At 50.6% G+C, this 15,552-nt stretch overlaps 1 protein-coding gene across 2 annotated transcripts in view; it reads left to right on the forward strand.

The window, feature by feature from the left end:
• The window catches only part of SPSB1 (splA/ryanodine receptor domain and SOCS box containing 1), a 74,591-nt gene that overhangs the window by 21,718 nt on the left and 37,321 nt on the right, over positions 1-15,552 (forward strand). The gene's annotated exons all lie outside the window — the stretch shown is intronic.

Below are 15,552 nucleotides of genomic sequence, written 5' to 3' on the forward strand. Positions count from 1 at the left end.
TATTTACTGAGCACCCACTATGTCATGGCCATTGTTCTAGGCAGGGAGGTTACAGCAGGAACAGGATAGATTGGAGGGTGATAATTAACCATTCCTGTCTCTCAGGCCAGGACCACCCTCTGTGTTCTGGGTGTGTCTCTATCTTCAGGGTACACTAGTAACACCTCCTCCCTCCCCCCAACCCCAGCTAGGTGGATTCATTTCATGTCACCCTGGGAACTGGTGATACAGAGCTGGGGCTGGTCCCTGTGCTCAGTGCCTGGCCTGAGGGGCTTGTAAGGAATCCAGGAGGTGCCGTGGAAGTCCTGGGGATGTGGTGGGAGTCATTGAAACCTCCTCCAGGGCGAGATCTTGGTTCTCTCTGGTAGGGTCCTGGTGTCTGCCTAGCACACTGGCTGGAAGAACTTGTTGGAGGAACGAAAGAATGAATGAGCTAGCCAGCCTCTTCACTAACCATGGGAAAGTTAGCATCTTTGATCCAGTCCACTCATATTCCATGGTTGTTTGTGGACTCCTGTCTCCATGAAGGTGGGGGCTCCATCTACCTAGTTCGGCAGCCAAGGTACCTAAGACAGTGCCTGGAACACAGTGGGGCTTGTTCAGCCAATTCTGTTTTAGCCATCACTTTATCTGGGCTGTAGGGGCTGCTGTAGGCACCCCTGAGTGGGTGCCCCTGACTCCCACTGATCATGTCCTTCCTTTCCTTTCGATGTAGCCTGGAGAGTGGGCTCTGTGTCTCTTGTTCCCTTGTGAGGACTTTTCATTACATCACTGGTGTTTTTGAAGCCCCATCTCCCATCGTGCCTGATTTTCAGGGGATGGAATTATAGGAAGCTATGGTCATGAAAGACTGGTGTGACCGGGAGGGGTCACCCCTCAGGCTTTGGTGGAAAACCCTCCCCTCCTTTAAAAATAGGCCTCTTGCTTCTCCTCTCTCCATCATGTCTCAATTCCTGAGTCTCTGCCCCCTCCTCAGGCCAAGGCAGTGGGACTGGCAGCAGTGTAGTTACAGGTACTGGATATAGTCCTATTTCCCTTTGAACCTTCTCCTTCTACACACACACACACACACACACACACACACACACACACACACACACACACGCACAGCTGATAAAAAGCTCTTAAACCTCCTCAGTTTAGTCTGCTGAGGCCTTGCAGACCGTAGGCCTTAAACATTTGCATTCCTTGGGCTTAGCCAATTCTCTGGAGTGTCGAGTTTCTGGGTTAGTGGTACGTGGAGGGTAAAGCCAGAAGTCTTGACAAAGAAAGCATGTGTGTGTGTGTATGGTGGAATTCCAAATATTCTGGATGGCACTGAGTGGCCTTCAAGTACCAGGGCCCTTTCTCAGGGGAGAGCAGGCCCTGACCTGTCAGTCATCCCCTTGGTACCCTCGAAAGAGGTGTTTCAACAGTTTGGTTCTCAGACTTTTAGTGAACACTTAATGTTTAGCCAAAAATGTATAAGAGGGCTGTTGCAGAAGCTCATGAACCAGGGCGGGGGACAGACATGGGGAGCTTGTTGATGCTGTGCTTCATCACATGTATGGCCCATGCAGAGGAAAGTTCACCATTTTGTCATGAGCTTCCCATTGTCACTGTAATGAACTGTCAACTCCAGAACCAGCCCGATTTCAGTGATGTTAAGATGTGAATCACACTGAGTTGTGATGGAGAAACCATGACAGGATGGGGCACTGGCTTGGCCAAGGGCATCACTGAGTTCATGGAGAGGTTCATTCAGCTTCAGCAGGTACCTCAGGGTGGGGGCAGTTTCTGGGCAGAATGTGGCTAGGAATACAGCAGCAGCAGTGAGATCAATACCAGTGGGCACCGCTGACCAACATGTGGCCCTGTTCTGGGCCCTCACTGTTTATTCGCTGTAGCCTCTTACCTTCAGGGAGAGCAGCCACGATGAGTCTGTTGTACAAGTGGCAAAGGTGGACCCAGGTAACTCACACCTGGGAATAGCATCAGGCAGGGGATTTCAGTACCCACTCTCCCTGAGCTCCCATCCGGTGAGGGTCTTTTTCATTCTTAAAAAAATATTTATTTATTTATTTGTCTGTGCTGGGTCTTAGTTGCAGCCTACAAACTTTTAGTTGTGGCATGTGAGGTCTAGTTCCCTGACCAAGGATCGAACTCCGGCTCCCCTGGACCAGGGAAGTCCCTCTCTCTTTCTTTTTTTTTTTTTAAATAGTCTTTGGACTTTTTCCAGATTAAATATCACTGATCATTTTTAAAATTAATTTCTATTCGAGGATAGTTGATTTACAATGTTGTGTTAGCTTCTGCTGTAGAGCAAAGTGAACCAGTTATATATATACATATATCTACTCTTTTTAAGATTTCTTTTCCTATACAGATCACTACAGGGTATTGAGTAGAGCTCCCTGTGCTATACAGTAGGTTCTTGTTAGTTATCTATTTTATATATAGCAGTGTGTATATGTCAATCCCAGTCTCCCAGTTTATTCTTCACCATCCCTTGAGTACAGCACACAGGCCCCCATCCTTCACTATCTCCCCAAGTCTGCTCAGATTTATGTACATTGAGTCAGTAACACCATCCAACCATCTCATCTTCTGCCGCCCCCTTCTTTTTTTGCCTTCAGTCTTTCCTAGCATCAGGGTCTTTTCCAATGAGTCAGCTCTTCACATCAGGAAGCCAAAGTATTGGAGCTTCAGCATCATTCCGTCCAGTGAATATTCAGGGTTGATTTCCTTTAGGATTGACTGGTTTGGTCTCCTTGCAGTCCAAGGGACTCTAGAGAGTTTTCTCCAGCATCACAATTTGAAAGCATCCATTCTCTGGCACTCAGCCTTCTTTATGGTCTCCGGGAGATAGTGAAGGATGAGAAGGCTGGTGTGCTGCAGTCCTTGGGGTTGCAAAGAGTCAGACACAACTGAGCGACTGAACAGCAACAAACAACCCCCTGAGTGGCTCTTTATTAATGACCCGAACCTCTGAGGCTTAGACCCTGGTGCCTAGGCTCGTGCTTCTTTGTCTTGGACCCATCCTTGTAGCTTGTATGTAGCTCGGTATGTCCCAGGCACTGGGGTGCATGGGCATCATCTACCCTTCAAGCCATCCCAGTGAGACAGAGGGTTATTGTCCTCATTTCACAGTTGGGGAAACTGAGGCCCAGAAGGTCTCAGGTCAGAGATGGGATTTGAAATCTGGGTTGGCAGCTCCCAAGTCCTTGCCTGTCTCTCACTTTCACAAGTTGTCAACCTATGCTCATTTGTTATTTTTCCCCAGTTTGTATCATGCCTTGACCTGTTGGCCAGTGGCATGTCAAAACCCTGACTTGATGACTGAGTGAGAAGGGATGTCTGTGAGTAAGACCCAGGGTGGCAAGTGTTTCTCGAACTTCGTGAGAAGTGGAATGATTCCATAAGAGGTACTTATGGGCTCCTGGGCCAAATTCTAGAGAGGCCAGGACCGCCTCTGGTTCCCCTGAGGGTGATCATGGGCAGAGTCATTCAGAGAGTCAAGAGAGCCAGTGTGGCCAGGGTCCGGCCATCTGGTCCAGCCATGCCGGTGGTCAGCGGGAGGCCGAGGTGCGGCGGTGGGAGGCCCCCTTGTGGAGCGGAGGGGAGCGCCGCGTTGGACCTTCAGACACCTCCAGCCCTCCCCCAGCCCCCTGTCCTTTGTTGTCTGGCTGCGTCAGACGTCTGGGTTTGCAGGGAGGTTCCTGAATGGGCCTTGGAAATAGGTCACTCCCTTCCCGTGCCGCCGGCGCTGACCCACATGTGACCTTTCCCGTGGTGACAGTGTCTGGCCGTCACTCTTTGATGCTATCTGTGGAGGGGCAGTGAATGAATGGGGGCAGGGCAGCCGCCCCTCCCGTCTCTGGCGGTCGAGGACTTTGCCGCCCCGCACCAGCGCCCGCCGGATGCGCCTGCCGGATGCGCCGGCCAGCGGCCCTCCTTCCCTTGGCCATATCGGAAAGGGGAAATCCAACACTCCCGACCCTCTGTCTGAGCATCCGACCTTTTCCGCTCCATGAAGAGCCCTGGCTGGACCAGCGGCTTTGACTGGATGCCTGCTGAACCGGAGCCGAGGGGACTGGCGGCTCCACTGGGCCCCTCCTCAGCCCCCAGCCCCTCTGCTTGGCTAGAGCACGCATGTGCCTTCTGCAGAGTTGCTGGGGTTTTTCTGTCTCTTCCCCTGGCTGGCCTGGGAACCGTCCCTCAGAGATCGTGGTGGGTCTCAGATGAGCTTGCTGTGTGGCCCCGGGCACAAAGTTGACCCCGAAGGTCCGCACTTCGTCATTGACCAGTGCCCGGAGTCAGTACTGGGCCTGGAACCTTGTCTGCCACAGAGGCCTTAATTTGGGCTGAATTTTTCAGCTTCATAGAACCCAGATGTGCCCATCACAGAAACAGGAGAACACCAGGTTCATCACCCTCCAAGGAGGTGGTTTCTTTCTCACATCTGGCTGCCCTGGATCGCTGGCACCAGATTCTGGGAAAGTGGCCTCTGCCGAACCTTAAGGCCTCCTGGGCCTCAGCAAGACAGTGGACGCTGTCCACACCATCGACACCCTGATGCTGGGGCCCCCTGGTGACAAGCAGTACCTGTCTGCTGCGATGCTCACACACCACAGGGGTCGACGGTCCGGCCTCGGGATCACGGGATCTCAAAACCAGGGGACTGTGAGCCTCTTCCTTCCCTCCTCTCGGATCCTTCCTCCCTCAGGCCAGTGGGAAATTCGGGAAATTCTTTCCTGCAGGAAGGAAGAATCAGGATACAGACCCAAAGAGTAGGTGATGTGCAGGCTTGATGTACCATCTCCCCTTGGCCGCCGGGGTAGCCTGGTTGCTCCATTCTATCACAGTCCCTAGGTTTTTTTCCTAGGTTTTTTAGGCCGTGTGATTTTTGTGTGCCAAAGCAGAGGACTGGATCCCTGCTGGGTAATCACATGTTCATGCTTTTCTGAGCTAGTTGGCGCATCTGATGCAGCTGGAACGGGCTCCAGATGGACCGTGCTTTGCTGTGGACCCACTGCACGCACGCCACCAGCACATTGTGGGGCTTTTTCCAGTTCCTGGCATTGGTGAACTGTGGCCTGATTAGCTTCATCACATTTGCCAGCCTCCTTTGTGGCAGGGTCCACTGCAATTCTGTGGCTCAGGAGGTCCTCCGGGAGGTTTCCGTGGGGAACGGCCCTTGCTGTCTTCTGTGGTGTGTCTAGGTGCCCGGAAGGGTCAGCTTGGAAGAGCTTGGATCCTGGACACTGTGTACCCAGCAAGGAGGCCAGCCTGGCTGGGGATGGGCAAAGTCAAGACAAAGGCTCAGTTGTGCCCTCGGAGAAAACCCAAACCTGGGTTTCCCTGCGGCCGAAACTGCCAGTGCCCGGCCCACCTCATTCCCATAAAGGGAACTTTGTGTGTGGCTCTCGGCGGCGGAGGCAGCCAGCATCGCCCGGCGCCCAGACGCTCCCTGGGAATGGGTGTGACTGCCTCGGAGCCTCAAGTTGCTGCGATGATAACTCCTGTGACCCTTGACCTCTTAGAGCCGACATAGGGCCAGACGATGTCCAGACAGTTGTGTTGGGGACAACGAGTCTGTTCTTTGTGTCTCCAGGCCAGCCTTGTTGGGGCCAGACCAGACACATTCTTTCTTGGAAAACCAAGTGGGTGGGGGGCTGCCAGGACAGGGCTGTGATAGGAGGCACCTTGTGAGCCAGTCTGTGCCAGTGGGCGGCAGGGGGCCGCGGGAGCCCCGTCTGGAAGCCAGCTCCTCCCCTGCCCCCCGCCGGCTGCTGCCCCCTGAATAGAGGGCTTGTATAGACACTTGACGCTGGGGCCCCAGGGCTCAGGGTGGAGTGTGTGGCTGAACTGCTGCTGCTGCTCCTGGGATTTCCAGGAAAGAGCAGCCAGTGCAGGAGAGAAGTGGACCAGGCCTCCGTGTCTCTGGATACCAGTTGGCCGGGCACAATGAGGATGGTGGGCTGTATAGGAGTGGGCTATTGGGGCATTTGGGAACTGAGTTCTCAAGAAATGAGGGGTCTGCACATCAGTTGTGGGGAGGTTCCAGAGCAGGTCAAGGACAGACATATGGATGCCTGACCCTCTTTAAGAAAGTGGTGAAGGACAGGGAAGCCTGGTGTGCCGCAGTCCATGGGGTTGCAAAGAGTCAGACACGACTGGACAACTGAACAACAATGCACGCAAGAGTTTGAGCCTTTCCTTGAGGGGCCCTGTGCCTGGTACATAGCAGGTACTCAGTAACCTTGCCGAGGTCACCTGTATGTCTAGTGGATGCCCCCCAGATGGTTTTAATCTGGGAAACCACACAATCAAATGAGCGTTTGAGAAGGCAGAGCCTGGGCTGGGCTGGAGGCTAGTTGGGAGGGGGCGTGCGGCCAGGGCCTCGGGCAGACTCAGGACAGAGCCTAGCCCCCCACCCCCCCACCTCCACGGCTGGGGTGGGGAGCCCCCTCCCACTCCCGCTTCCTCCTGGGGCAGCCTGTCACGCTGGCCCCCATGCCCCTCTCCATTCTCAACCGTCTGGACAAGTTTGGGTGGTGGAGCTGGATCCTATCATTAGCTTTGCCCCCAGCATCCTCTCAGCCCTCTTCTTATCCGGAGAGCTGTTTTGTTCACTTCCCTCTTTTAGCTGCCAGCTAATGTTTGTGGCGGATGAGCAGGGTGTGTTTCTAAAAGCAGCCGGCTGCCCGGTGAGACCGCCTTTTCACTTGGGTGGCCCGGCTTCCTGGGCTGGCATAAAACTCCCTGCGGTTGAATTTTTTTTGCTCCATAAAAAATCAAGGGAAGATACATTCAAGTCCCCTCGTCCACCCTGACTCATCCTGGGAGCAGAGATGATGCTTCAGGGGGCCTGGGGTCCATGAGGTCAGAGTAACCCACCCACCCCACCCTGCACCCTGCCTGTTCCCACGAGTGTGGCTTGGAAGTTTGGAGCTGTCTGGTGGAATGTTCTCCATGGGGCTGAATTTGCACTGCCCTGACTTTGGTTGGTTGGGTCTTTGGTGCTCATCAGATTTCTTGGCTAACGAAGCATCACCACTCAGTCACCCAAAGTGCCTGTAAGAAAGTCAGTGGGTGGGGTCCAAATGGCCCCCTGAGCAGTGGCTAAGAAGGTGAGATGCCACGTCGCTCCCCTGGGGTCGCTGCCTGCCTCTGGCCCAGTGTTTCCTGCTGGGCAGGCTAGCCTGGGAGGATGGGAATGAGGGCTGGGAGGCCCAGCCCTGGAACTGGGGGTTGAGCCTGAGGACCCCAACGCTGCCATGCCCACGGGCTCTCCTGCACCTGCAATGCCCACCTTCCAGAAAGGGGCCACTGGACACGGTCACCCTTTGCTCCGCCCACCCCCTCCTCCCCAGCCCCGCAGCTAGCCGTCTTCCCTCCCACTCGCCTGGCGGTGGTAACCCCCGGCCGGCTGTTCAGAAGGGGCTTTCCTCTTTACTGCAGTTTAGTCTGTGTTGGTTTAATTTGAAAGACTTGTTGCCTCTGAGTCAAAACATAAAAATCCCCTTGGATGCGCTGTGGTGTTCGCTGCCTTGGGAGCCGCTGGCGTCATCTCTGGGGGGGGTCCCTAATCCTTCCCTTCCTGCCACAGCCAGGTGGCCGAGGCTCCTGGGTCCTTAGATCCCAGGCCTCCACCTCCCCTCCTCCCACCTCCATGCATCTTCTGGGGCAGACATTCAGGGCTGGGTGTCAAGATGACTCCCCATCCTTATCTGCTGTCGCCGGCTGCAGATGAGCCCAGCCCCCTTTGTTGGGAATTCCCTGGCAGACCAGTGACTTGGACTCTGCACTCTCACTGCCGAGGGCCTGGGTTCCAGCCCCAGTCGGGGAACTAAGATCCCTGCATGGCCAAAAATAAAAAAGAGAAACAACAAAAACAGAGAAAGCAGCCCCCCTTTGTCCACATGATAAACATGTAGAGGGTGCCAGGGGACTCCATGAGCTAGCTGCCTCCAGAGTGGCTGTGTCTAAGATGGTCTGCAGGGTTATAGGTAGAAATTAGTAGCTTTATTTGTACTTTTATCTCCTCTTGTTGAATATCTGGGGGTTTTTTTGTGTGTGTTTCATGATGTATGCCATCTATTGATACAGAAGCATGTGAGTATAATATGTGTCCAATATATGTCTTTAGGGAGATACCTGCTTAAAAGCTAGCAAACGGGGTGCATAACCAAAAGAAGGCTGATACATTCTGCTGTAAATGAGCTCTGGTTTGTGAGGGGAGGGGGCAACACTGGGGTCCAGGGAAGGCTGTGGTGGGGCATATGTGGGTAAAGGAGATAGAGGGTGTGGCTGTGGGGTGGGCAGACTGCAGGATCTTGGCTCCTTCCTGTTTTTTGGTCACTGTGTGTCATTCAAGTACACATGGAGGCCTGGGCCTGCTACAACAGGCTCTTGGAGGAGTTTGTGAGAGAAGTTTGGCTCCTGTAGACACCATGAGAGACACCCATTCTTTTATTTTTCAATTATTTGTTAAAGTTACTAATTAACTTAGCTGTACCAGGTATTATTTGCAGCATATGGGATCTTCAATTTTCATTGCGGTATACGGGATCTTAAGTTGTGGTGTGCAGGATCTAGTTCTCGACCAGGGATTGAACCCAGACCCCTTGCATTGAGGGAGCAGCATCTTAGCCTCTGGACCACCAGGGAAATCCCGGTGGACACCGCTTCTTAAGATCTAGATCAAGGGTTCCCAAACTCTAAGAGCCAGAGTGTAAATATTTAGGCCTGTTGGAACTACTTGACTCTGCTATTACAGCAGGTGAGCGGGAATGCCAGAGGCAATGTGTAAACCAAAGGGAGTGGCTGTGTGCCAATAAAACTTTATTTACAAAACCAGGCAGTGGGCCAGATTGGCCCATGGAGTCATTGTTTGTCAAACCCTGGCCTAGATTAAGAGGAGAGGCCCAATGGAGGCTCAGAACCAGCCAAGATTACCCACCAAAAAGCATGCTTCTGACCTTGCTCCACTGGACCCACCCTCAGGGAACTTGGGGGCAGGGTGTGGCCCAGCAGAGAGTCAGTGGAGCAGTAAGCAGCCCCTGACATCCCACTGGAGAGCACTCAGCTGGCAGCATGCTTTCACACCTTCTTTAGAGCCAGAGAAGTGTGGCCTTGGGAGGAAGCAGAGCCCTGCTCATCCTAGAATTGAGAAGCAGCAGAGCCAAGAGAGATTTGGAGGCCCTCCAAACTGGAGTCCCTCAGGATATGGAGAGAAAAAGTGTGGAAAGAACATCCCCTTCTCTTCCAGGGTGGGAACCGCTAGAGTTGAAACCTGCCAAGCTGAACTTTGCCTGCAGGACTTCTCAGAGCCTTGAAGATGCTGATGGGTTCTCTGACTCTTTAGGAGGGAATATAATATTCCCCCAAACTTAGAAACAATTTTTCAGGATCTGTCCAGATCACTTTAGGGAAGAGCTGATCTTCAACCCTCCATTTTATAGACCTAATGGAAACCTAATGCCCAGAGAGGCTGAATGTCTTGCTCAAGGTGACACAGAAGGCTGGTGACATTGTTGGGATGGGTGCTGGGTTCCTACTCAGCCACCTTCTTCCAGGCGTGGCCTTGCCCTGACCTGAAGTCACAGGTATGGTTGTCCTGGGTTGTACTTCTGGCCACAAGAAGATGGCTTTGTCCCAAGGATGCACTGTATTCTTCCATCTGAAGCCCACTCTGTCTCTGGGTTTCTTAACCTTGCACTGTTGACTTTATGGGCAGGTTCATTTTGTAGCAGGCCTCCACCCATGAGATGTCACCCCAGCTGTGACCACGAAAAATGTCCCCAGACCTGGCCAAATGTCCCCTGGGGGTAAAATCACCCTGGTTAAGATGCACTGAGCCAACATGTGTGGAGCCTACATTTGCTGGAGTTGTTGGTAAATGGTAGTAAGGCTTGCGGGAGTGCAGGAGAGTTCTCAGGGCTGGGGTGGGGGTGGGGGGCTGGATGGGGCAGTGGGGGAGGCGTCCCAGACAAATTGCTGAAAGAGTCCTGAGTGTGTAAAGCAAGATGAGGGAACGAGGTGGTTCAGTTCTGCATTAGGGTCAGGTGAAGACAAAGGTGAGATCCCAAATGGAGGGAGGGTGCATGCCCTACCGTCAGAGGACTTCACCGCAGCGCTGGAGGAGAACGACCCCGCGTGCAGCAAGTATTCTGGAAAGGTGATGAGGGTGGTGAAGGGGACAGATGAGGGGGTGCAGAAGACAGTGGGGTGGAGATTGTTTCGGGAGGTAGGCCTGACAGCCAGTCAGAAGTCAGCTGGAGTCCAGGAGACCTCTCAGGCCTCGGCCTTGGAGGACGACAGGCTTGGGTGCAAATGTGTGCAATGGGAGGTGTGTGGAGAATATTCTGTGGGTGGTATCACCTACAGACTTCATTCTTGAAACTTTGATGTTCTGAAGCTTTTAGAGTTTTTTTTCTGGGCCTGATGCCTTAGAGTCCAGGGAGGAAAATTGATCCAGATGACGGACAGCTGGTTCAGAATAATCTGGGAACAGGTGTGCAGAGAGAAGGAGAAACCTGACAGGCTGAGTGGGTCTTGAACCACCGTTTGGGGTACACAAGGTATCCTATCTCAGCAAAGGTTTTAATCAGCTCCTGGGTATCTGCATTAGGGCACTAGTCACACAGGGAGGGCTTGTTTCAAAGCCTAACAGGACGGACTTCCCTTGTGGTCCAGTAGCTAAGACTCTGCCCTCCCAATGCAGGGGGTCTGCGTTCGACCCCTGGTCACAGAACTAGAGCCCACATGCCACAACTAAGACCTGGTGCAGCCAGATTTAAAAAAAAAGGTCTAATGAGCTTATGGAAAGGAAAGGGACTATGCCCATGGATGCAGGTGTTCAAGGTGATGGAGAATGTGCAGAGGGCCCTGGAGCGTCTGCCTGGTTCTATAGTGACAGCCTTCCAGGTGAGTGGACGGTGTGGAGTAGCATGGACACGTGTGTGAGCCAAACTAGGGGAAGGGAGCAGCTGGAGGAATGAGGGAACATTCCTAGAGAAAGCAGTTCTGTGGCAGAGTGGGCTGAGGTCAGTGTGGGAGCAGCCTTTGGTGCCCGTCTCAGATGTTTGTCCTTGTGATCATGGGTGGTCAAAGCAGAATGCTAGAGACAAGGTGACTCAAACAGCAGGCAGTTCTGGAGGCTGAGAAGTCCAAGGTCAGGGAGCTGGTAGCGCTGGTGTCTGGTGGGAGCCGTCTTCCTGGTTTGCAGACAGCTGTCTTGTTATGTGCTCATGTGGCAGAAGATCATCCCTCTCCTGTTTCTTTCATACAGGCACTAATTATATTCACGAGGGCTCCACCCTCATGATCTAGTCACCTCTCAGAGAACCAACTCCTAAAACCATCACTTTAAGGGTTAGGGTTTCTACATATGAGTTTTGGGGGGACACATTCAGTCCATAACATCTTTTTTTTTCTTCTTTATTCCTTTTTAATTTAAATTGAAGTATAGTTGATTTACAATGTTGTGTTAGTTTTGAGGTGTAGAACAAAGTGACTCAGATATAGCCATATATCTGAAAGAACACTTCTATTCTTTCTTAGGGCTTCTTAGGTGTTGCTAGTGGTAAAGAATCTGCCTGCCAGTACAGGAAATGCAAGTTTGATCCCTGGGTCAGGAAGATCCCCTGGAGTAGAAAATGGCAACCCACTACAGTATTCTTGCCTAGAAAATTCCATGGACAGAGGAGCCTGGCGGGCTACAGTTCATGGGATCCCAAAGAGTTGGACACGACTGAGCACACATACACATATACACACACACATTCATTCTTTCTTGAATTCTTTTCCATTATAGGTCATTACAAGATGTTGAGTATAGTTCCCTGTGCTATAAGTAGGTCTTTGTTTATATATTTTCAATAGTAGTGTGTATCTGTTGATCCAAACTCCTAATTTTCCCCCAACTCTTGGTAGCCGTAAATTTGTTTTCTATGTCTGTGAATCTGTTTCTGTTTTGTAAATAAGTTCGCTTGTATCATTTTTTAAGATCCCACATGTAAGTGATACCATATGATATTTGCCTTTGTCTGACTTACTTCGCTTGGTATAATCTCTAGGTTCATCCATGTTGCTACAAATGGCATTATTTCATTCTTCTTATGGCTGAGTAATGTTCCATTGTATTTATGTACCACATTTTCTTCATCCATTCCTCTGTCAATGGACATTTAAGTTGTTTCCTTGTCATAGCTATTGTGAATAATACTGCTGTGAACATTGGATTGCATGTATCTTTTCAAGTTAGAGCATGACATCTTAACCATTTTTATGTGTATAGGTCAGTAGTGTTAAGTACATTCACAGTGTTGGGCAATTATCACCAGCATCCAGCTCCCTAACTCTTTACATCTTGCAAAATTGAAACTGTCTCCATTAAAGAAACAAACAACTCCCTATGTCCCCCTCCCCCAGCCTTCGTCATCTGCCATCCTACTTCCTGTCTCTATGAATTTGAGGTATTCTTGTTACCTTATGCAAGTGGAATCACACAGTATATGCCTTTTAGTGACTGGCTTATTTCACTTATCATAATGTTCTCAAGGTTCATCCATGTTGTAGCCTGTGATAGGATTTCCTTCCTTTTTAAGGTCAAATGGATCTATACATTTCGTTTATCCAGTCATCAGTTGATGGACACTTGTGTTGCTTCCACCTTTTGCCTATTGTGAATAATGCCGCTGTGAACCTAGGTGTACAATATCTGTTTGAGACCTTGCTTTTAATTCTTTTGGGTCTATATCCAGAAATGAAATATGGTCATTCTGTTTTTAGAACCTCCATACTGTTTTCCACAGTGGCTGCACTGCTTTACGTCCCTACCAGTAGTACGCAAGGGTTCCGATTTCTCCATATCTTTGACAACATCTGTTTTTTTCTAATTCTTTTAACCTAATTCTTTTAACCTAAACCTTTTATGGACAGGTAAGACACCCTGAGTAGCTCCATACCTTCCTTCCTGCCCAGGCATATATGTATGTGTCTTTGGGGACACAATTATTTGTGTTTTTAAAAAATATTTGGCTACACCAGGTCTTAGTTAGGGCATGTGGGGTCTTTAGTTGCAGTATGCAAATTCTTAGTTGCAGCATGTGGGATCTAGTTCCCTGACCATGTATTGAACCCGGGCTCCCTGCACTGGGAGCACGAAGTCTTAGCCACGGGACCATCAGAAAATCAGGGGACACCACTGATTAAAATGGGCTTTCCTTTCATAGTCTACCCTGTTGTTCTCACTGAATGCATGTGGTGATGCCTCCAGGCTTCAGTATGGTTCTACCTTGTTCTTTTAATTGCTGTGTGATGAATGGTTCATGGTACAGATGTGATAGAGTTGTCCACCTGCCACCTGATCAATTGAACATGATGGCAACACTTAATTTGGACTGGCGGAAAATGGCAGTGCCTCTGTAATAAGCACCTGTGTAGATATCCTTAGTCCAGGTGCTTTTATTCTTGTGGCCCACGCTCCAGGAGCAGCATTGCTGGCTCATTCCTCAGTTCGTTTCCCCAAAGCTGCGAGGTTCAGAGTCCATGAGCAACCTGAGTGCACAACTTCCTCCCTGCCTGTCGGTAGTAGGTGCCATCTCTCCACTGACTGTGCAGAAATCTGGGCCGGTGGGTGCAAGGTGATGGATCACTTATTAGTACTTAATTTTTTGTCTCCCTATTTACCAGACAGGTCAGGTGTTTTTTTCGTATAAGTTTATCACTTGCATTTAATTTTTGTTCCTGAGTTGCTTCATCAGGTCCTCTGGCCATTTGACCATTATGCAGTAAAGGACCAGAAGCAAATGTGACAAGCTGTTGACAGCAGTTCATTTTAGGTGCTGAAAATATGTGTCTCTTTTGTACATGTTTGAGTTACATATTTTCAAGGTGAAAAAGTAATATCTAAATGAGAGTGTTTTAGGAAGATCCGACGGGGTCAGAGAGGTGTTGTGAGCAGGCAGACCAATTTTGGAGACTCCTACACTAACTTTGCAGGTGATAAAGTCTTGAACCATGAGAGTGGGGGACAGATTTGGGCAACTCTGGGGGGTGGGATTTCTACCATTTGATGATAATGTGGAAAGCCAAGAGGAGGAGGAATCCAGGAAGATGAAGGGTTTGAATCTGGGTGACTGACCAGGAGAAGGAGGACAGAAATTGGCAGAGATGCAGAGGCTGAGAAGGGGCCATGTTTGAGCCTGGCAGGGAGCGGTGTGGGATGCAGGGCAGGGTTGCCAAAAGAGTCATGCTGTTCAATGATGTGGTCGCCATAAGGGTGATGTGTCAATTTCAAGGGAAGATGCTCCCTGGAGCCGTGAGAGCAGAGGAGCCCACGGAGAGAGGAACATCTGTGATTAAGGAGAGGAGGAAAAACTGGCGAAGGAGCTGGGTGAGAGCCTTGGAGAACAGGGAGCACACTGTCACAGAAACCAATATATTAAGGTCAAGGTCACGGTCAGGGTTTTCAAATGCAGTTGCAAGGTAGATGCTTTTTAGGCCGTTCAATGTATTGATGAGGAGGACCTAATGTGGAAGAGCACGTTCCCTGAAATGTCTGGGGCCTGAAGTCAGCTTGCTGGTTTCTGCAGCCTGAGTGCACAGAGGGTGACCGAGGTCACAGGAAGTGTGGGTGGCTGCAGGAGAAGAGCCCTGGCACCCAGCTCTGTGGCATTCCGGTTTGGTTTCAGTGGTGCTTCACCTGTGAGTGTGGACTGAGCCGCCCTTGGGGGCCGTGCTGGGCACCTGCCACCCCAGGTGTCCCAGGGTCCTCGGGGGACTCCGCCAGAAGCTGCCTTCCTCATGAGAATCTCAAGTATCTCCGTGTGTGCTATTCAGTGTCTGTTCCCGAGCAGTCTCAAGGGACCAAGGGAGACATGAGTCATTTCCTGGACAGCAACCTGTCCCAGCTTCTTAGCCATTTGAGGCCTGGCCTTTCATAAATGGATCTTCCTTTTTAAGTCCACCTCTGTTTCCCACCAGTGCTGCCTCCTGATCAGGTTTGTGAGGCACCTGCAGTGAGAAACAGCATATGAGCACCCCCACGGGTATTCAAGTCCTTCTCCAAATGAAAAATAAGACAGATTGGCCAGGGGGTTCTAAGGACCCCATTAGCCAAGTAAATGGTGACATTCTGTCTCTGCCGACTTTCCAGCATGACTCCTGGGACAATGTGTGTGGACAGCTTTGGCCATCAGTTGACTTAGAGATGCTGATGAGGTGGGTCCAGGGGTGGTGGTCAAACACCTTAGCTTTGTCCAGCATTTGTTCCCGTAGCATCAGAATAGAGGGACCCACTCCCCTTTTCATCACTTTTTGTGTCTCACATTTTTTTCCTTCCTTATTTTCATATAAAATAAAGCACTTTTTAAACTGTGGTAGAGTATACGTAAAATTAACCATTTTTAGATTTTTGCTTGTTTGTTTGTTTGTAGATTTTTTAAAGTTGAAGGATGATTGCTTTACAATCTTGGTTTGATTTCTGCCATACATCAACATGAATCAGCCATAGGTATATATATGTCCCCTCCCTCTCCAACCTCCTTCTCACCTCTCACCCTT

The sequence above is a fragment of the Giraffa tippelskirchi genome, chromosome 5 (genome assembly GCF_054371585.1).
Source record: "Giraffa tippelskirchi isolate mGirTip1 chromosome 5, T2T-mGirTip1v1.2.pri, whole genome shotgun sequence".
In the NCBI taxonomy this organism is placed as follows: Eukaryota; Metazoa; Chordata; class Mammalia; order Artiodactyla; family Giraffidae; genus Giraffa; species Giraffa tippelskirchi.